Raw genomic sequence first — 7,141 nt, 5'->3', positions numbered from 1 at the left:
GAAATGAAGTGTTATTTCTAATGCATCTTTGTATTTATGGTTATATCTGTAATTTGCTGCATTCTTGTTCAAATCCGGATTAGTGGTATCAGAGCGATTTTCTCTTTCTCTGTTTTTCTTTGCATGTCCCCAACGAGGTCGGGATATAAGGAGTTAGGTCTTGAACTGGTCGAACCTTTGCAACACCAGCCTCACAAATCCCGACGGCCTTCCATGGCGGATGAAAATAAAGAGAGGGGGCAGGAGATCCTATCAAAATCTTGCTCGAGGAAGGCCTCGAGCGACAAAGGAACACGATAATGGACAACTTTTCCCAGATCCTTCAGCAGCTACCCAGGGGTGACATATCTACTTCTAGCAGCTACTCTGGAAGTGCCACACCCTTTAAGGTACACGTTAACTTTGACATTCCCATATTTGAGGGTCATATAGATGCAAAAATTATAGATAAATGGTTAAATATACTAGAAGGATATTTTTCCGTTCATGATTTTTCCAGCTAGGAAACGGTCACCTTTGCACTTCTCAAAGCAGCCCCCCACATCAAGGACTGGTGGGAAACCTACTATGAGCAGAAGGATGAAAGTATGAACTCATTGTTTTCAGCCGCACCCACTTGGAACTCATTCTGGGATGCCATCAAGGAGCAGTAATACCCTGTGAGGAGCTATGTTATGAAACCAGCTCACAAAAAGATAGAAAAGAGAGATCCACGCCTTAGAATTCAGCCTCTTCGAGGGGGCAACCTCCTTTACATTACATAAATGAACAATTCTTGGATGATACAAATGAAAAAACCTCCTTTCTATATATAGGAGTCTAAGGAGTCACAATATAATCCAGCCGACCTAACAATAATAATATAAAGCCACAAAAATAACAATAGAGGGATTCTATGGGGCACAGAAATAACAATATGGGGGTAATAGGGGCACAACAATATAAATAAGGGGTATAACTACAATAGTAATGGGGTAATCACTAGTATTATAGGGACCCAACATGCCCCTCTCCTTCAAAAAAGTGTTGTCCTCAACGCTTGAGTAGTTCTGGATACTTCTGCATAAAATTCTCATCCTCCCATGTGGAATCTTCAGCGGATAAGTTCTTCCACTTGATAAGATACTCTGAAATTGATCGATTTCGTAGCTGTCGAGTTCTTGTTTCTGTGACTGCTTCCGGTTCCAATATAATTTTTCCTTCCTCGTCAAGTTCTGGCAATATTGTTTGAATTGGGAGCTTGTCACCTATAACCTTCTTTAAACATGAAACATGGAAAACTGGGTGCAATCGAGAAGCTGCAGGAAGCTCCAATTTGTATGCCATAGTACCAATCTTTTGCAACACCTTGTACGGACCATAATACTTTGGTGATAATTTATTATCCTTCTTAGCTTGCTTTAGGGACATTTGCTTATATGGTTGTAGCCGTAGGAATACCCAATCACCTACATCAAAACTTCTTTCACTGCGATGTTGATCTGCCTGTTGTTTCATTCTATTTTGTGCCAACACGAGGTTATCCTTTAAGAGTTGGAGGACTTGTTGTTGATGTTCGATGTGATGTTCCACTGCCTGAACCTTAGAATTTTCTCTTAAATATGATGTGATGGATGGTGGTTGATACCCATAAAGTGCCATAAATGGGGTCATTTTTGTTGCTGTATGGAAGGAAGTGTTATACCACCATTCAGCCAGAGGCAACCATTTGACCCATTGTGTCTGTTTATCAGATACAAAGCAACGAAGATATCCTTCCAAACATTTGTTTACTATCTCAGTTTGCCCATCAGATTGAGGATGATAAGATGAGCTATGAGCTAACTGAGTACCAAGACAAGAAAATAATTCTGTCCAAAAATTTCCAGTGAAAATGGGATCTCTGTCACTTACAATAATCTTTGGGTTTCCATGTAGCTTTTGAACTGTTTCCATAAATGCAGTAGAAACTGTACTGGCTTTAAATGGATGTGATAATGCACAAAAGTGTGCATACTTGGTAAGTCTGTCAACTACCACCATGATGACACTCTTTCCCTCAGACTTGGGTAAACCTGTGATAAAATCCATTGAAACCTCCTCCCAACGTTGGCTTGGAATGGATAAAGGTTGTAATAGACCCGGTGTCTTAATTGTTTCAACTTTATTTTGTTGGCAAACCAAACATTCCGCCACAAACTTTTGAATATCTGATTTAAGGCCATCCCAAAAAAATTCCTTCTTAACCCTGTGGTAAGTTTTTAAAAATCCTGAGTGCCCTCCTAAGGGAGAAGTGTGCAATTCCATAAGAATCTTTTGTTTTAGCTGGGAATTCTTACAGAGGTATAAGCGATCTTTGTACCATAACGAATCATTTTTCCAGCTAAATGTATCAGAAGTACTGGAATCTTGTTGTAGCTTTCGAATAAGTGCCCACACTTCTTCGTCATTCTTCCATTCCTCCCTTGCTTCGTTTATCCAATCTGGTTGGATAATAGAAATGGCACACAACAATGCTTCCACATCCTCATCCTTTCTTGAGAGTGCATCTGCCACCACATTTTGCTTCCCTTTTTTGTAGATGATTTCAAAGTCATAACCCAACATCTTTGTGACCCACTTTTGTTGCTCTTCAGAGGATAATCTTTGTTCTAAAAAGTATTTAAGGCTATCATGATCCGTTTTTACCTTGAAGTGTCTTCCCATTAGGTAGGGTCGCCATTTCTTAAGTGCATGGAGTATTGCCAACATTTCCTTCTCATAAATAGCTTTGCTTAAAAACTTTCCCTTGATTGGACGACTTTCAAAAGCAATGGGTCTTTCATCTTGCATTAGAACAGCACCAATTCCATTTCCTGAAGCATCACATTCCACAATAAAGGTTTTTGTGAAGTCCGGTGTAGCTAAGACCGGTGCTTGGCACATTGCCTCTTTAAGATGTTCAAAGGCCTTTGTTGCTTCCGGAGTCCATGAAAATGAATCTTTCTTCAATAATGTTGTTAGAGGTGCTGCTATTCTCCCATAATTCTTAACAAACTTGCGATAATACCCTGTCAACCCAAGAAATCCTCGCAGATGCTTTATGGATGTGGGGATTTTCCATTCCTTAATGGCTTTAATTTTGCTAGGGTCTACCTTAACTCCTTCATGAGATACAATATGACCCAAATATTCCACCTCCTGGACTCCAAAGAAACATTTGGATCTTTTTGCATATAATTGTTTCTCCTCCAATAGTTGTAGCACCCTGTCAACATGTTCAACATGATCCTTCCAAGACTTGCTGTAGATTAGTATATCATCAAAAAATACTAACACAAATTTTCTAAGGAATGGTTTGAAAATTGAATTCATCAAACCTTGAAATGTTGAAGGTGCATTGGTAAGGCCAAAAGGCATGACCAAAAATTCATAATGACCCTCATGAGTTCTAAATGCCGTTTTCGGAATGTCTTCAATCTTCATTCTGATTTGATGATATCCCGAACGAAGATCCAACTTGGTGAAGTAAATTGATCCATGCAATTCATCCAGTAATTCATCAATGACAGGAATGGGGAACTTATCTTTAATAGTGAGCTTGTTGAGCTCCCTATAATCCGGACACATGCGCCATGATCCATCCTTCTTGTGCACCAATACTACTGGAGCTGAGAAAGAACTTTGACTCGGTTGAATTATACCAGCCTCTAGCATTTCTGCAACCATACGTTCAATTTCACTTTTTTGGACATAGGGATATCTGTACGGCCTGATGTTTGGAGGAACACTTCCTGGAATCAGATGAATAGCATGATCATGATCACGCATAGGTGGGAGACCTTTGGGAGTCTCAAATACCTTGGAATGATTGTCCAGGACTTTTTGGAGATCTGGAGAAATAGATGATTCCAATGTGGAAACATCTAGCGAACATAATTGTGCAATTACACCTCTTTGCTCCTTTTTTAGAAGCTTTGTCATGCCATTAGAGCTGATTATCTTTCCTGGTTTCCCTGCAATACCCCTTAATTCAACTTCCTTTCCTTCCACAGAAAATTTCATGAAAAGTTCTTGAAAATTAAAAGCTATTGTACCCAAGGATTGTAGCCATTGGACTCCTAGTACAACATCAGCACCTCCCATTGGAATGGAAAGCATTGGGCTAGTCAATACATATTCTCCCATGGATAGCTTGATATTATGGCACTTTCCAGAACAATTTATTGTTCCTCCATTTGCAATCATCACTTGACACTCTGGTGCTGGATATAGGAAGCAATTCAATTCTTTTGCTACCCTACAATGAATAAAATTGTGGGTGCTTCCTGAATCAATCAACACTATTACCTTTTTCTTCTTGATTTGTCCTTCTATCTTGATGGTTTGAGGAGTGGTAATTCCCGCCAATGCATTACAAGATATGGTCGGATTTATTTGTTCTTCATCTAGGCTTTGTTCCTGGAATATATCCTCTTCTTTTGACCTTTCTTGCTCCTTTTCTTCTTCCTCTTCACAATCTATGTAGAATAATTTCTTCTCAGCACACTTATGACCTTTTGTGTATTTGCTATCACAATTGTAACAAAGCCCTTTTGCTCTTTTTTCTTCCAATTGTTGTGGTGTCAACCTTGTAGGTTGTGGAAGACTATGGGCAACAACACTTCCGTCTTTATAGTTGTGAGTGGTATGCTTCCTAGTTGCCATAATTTTGCTTTCCATTTTTCTTGCTAACCTGAATGCCTTCTCTAATGAATCAGGTTCCCAAAGGCGAACATCATGTTGGATATTATCCTTTAAAGACCCTATGAACACATCAATCCTATGCTCCTCTGGAATATCTTTTACCCTTATGTTCAATTTTTGGAACTCCTCAATGTGCTCCATTATTGAACCCTTTTGTTTGAGACTTATCAATTGGCTAAAAAAAGTGTTGCTTTTTGTATCCTCATAATGTGCTATCAATTCTTCCGTAAAAATTGCCCAAGTGATAAATTGTTTACGAGAACAAAGCCATTGATACCATACAAACTGATTTGGTTCCAAATATAAAGTTGCCATACGTACCTTTTGTGTGTTTTGCACATTATTGAGATCGAAGAATTGCTCCATCTGTAATATCCATGTGGCGGGATCCTTGCCATCAAACTTCCTCATATCGATTTTTGGAATATGGTGAGTCTTCGATCCAACATTAGAGTCTATGGAATCATGATTAACATTTCTTTTGTTCTCATCATGAGTTTCCTTTACTACCTTTTCACCATTAGTGACCCTTTCTTGTAGCAACTTCTTCAATTCATCCATCTTATCATCCATGCCATCAAATTTAGCATCAATCTTAGCTTCCATGCCATCCATCTTAGCTTCCATTCCCTTTATCTTAGATTCCACGCCATTTATCTTAGATTCCACGCCACTTATCTTAGCTTCTGTTAGCTTTTGTGAGCGTGACATTTGTTGCACTTGTTCTTGTAATTTTGATATATCATGTAGCATTTCTTCCTCTTCTTCATGAGTCATGCTAGAGCTTTCAGGTTCCTTACTAGGTGTTTGCATTTTCTTTCCTCGGGGCATCAGTTACCGATAATAATGCTTTACTATGCCCTTTGAATTCCGTTAAACCAAGCTTACACAAAAATAAAAAAAAAACTACACACCTTTTTTCACTTTATAGAAGCCTGATATTGAATCTGATGTATCTCTGTAATTTCGGATCATCCAGTTCTGAAATTGCTACCTGTAGTAGCCTTCTGCGTCCTCTTTCCAATGCCACAAGTCTGAGCCAAATTGGATTCTCCAAGGAAGAGTTATGTGAAATCTCCCACAGTGACTTGCTTTTAGACTGGTTCAGTAGAGCGAACTTGTACGACGTGCCACGAGTCACTGTTTCAACCTTTGAATCTGAAACACACACACAAGAAACTACAGTCCGTCCTCTTTCTGTACCTTCTTACGAAATTTCAATCCGATCCTCAGAGAGAAAGTTATGACGATTTTCCCCAGGTCACCTGTTTTGAATGTAATTCAGGAGTCTGCAAAAAGACCAACTTCCTCAGATCATATCTCCGAAAATATCGCGCGAAAAGCTCTGAAATTCGGACCCAAGGTTCAGCGCGAATTCTTCTCAAATGGGTTTTTTTTTGCGACTTCTGAAACGTCACAGAAAAAAAGTTATAGCGAAAATGCCACGATGACCTGTTTGGAGCAGCGAAACCCTAGAATCCAAAGCTCTGATACCAAATGTTATGAAACCAGCTCAAAAAAGATAGAAAAGATAGATCAACGCCTTAGAATTCAGCCTCTTCGAGGGGGCAACCTCCTTTACATTACATAAATGAACAATTCTTGGATGATACAAATGACAAAACCTCCTTTCTATATATAGGAGTCTAAGGAGTCACAATATAATCCTGCCGACCTAACAATAATAATATAAAGCCACAAAAATAACAATAGAGGGATTCTATGGGGCACAGAAATAACAATATGGGGGTAATAGGGGCACAACAATATAAATAAGGGGTATAAATACAATAGTAATGGGGTAATCACTAGTATTATAGGGACCCAACAAGCTATGACATAAAGTGGACAACGTTGTGACAGGGAAGGGACCAAGATGTGTTGGAGTTTACCAATGTTTTTCATACCCTTCACACAAAGTTGGGTATCAAGGATTCTGAGAAGCATTTGGTTCTCAAGTACCTCGGCTACCTAAAAAGGTACATCCAGGATGAGATGGAATTCCTACACATCTCCTCGCTCGGCACGACACATCGATATGAAGTCAAAATCGAGCAAAAGTTTAAACAAAAGAAGCGAGACTTTGGATCTGTGAATCCAAAGCAAGGGAAATGTGCCCCCAAACAACAAAACCAAGGACAAAGCCAAGGCAGGGAAACCTAGGACAACCCGCTAAAGCTGCAAGAAAAGAACAATGCCGCGAAGCCAAAGAAGGACACAGGAAAGTGGTGTGAGTTCAATAAGGGCTCCACTCACAACATAAGTGAGTGTCGGGCCAAGCAGTCACTGGTGGCATGTTACGACTTTGAGTCAAAACCTGAAAAGGTGAATGACAAAGAGAAGCAGATTATTGATGCGGAGCCCAATGCCATTTTTTCCACCATGAAGATCCAGAAGGAGGAACCCAAAGATCCAGAGGAGGAGGAGCGCCTCTTCC

This window comes from Pinus tabuliformis, chromosome 9 (genome assembly GCF_031772625.1).
Source record: "Pinus tabuliformis cultivar Carrire ecotype Pingquan chromosome 9, CPIR1, whole genome shotgun sequence".
Classification (NCBI taxonomy): Eukaryota; Viridiplantae; Streptophyta; class Pinopsida; order Pinales; family Pinaceae; genus Pinus; species Pinus tabuliformis.
This window is presented reverse-complemented; position numbering follows the sequence as displayed.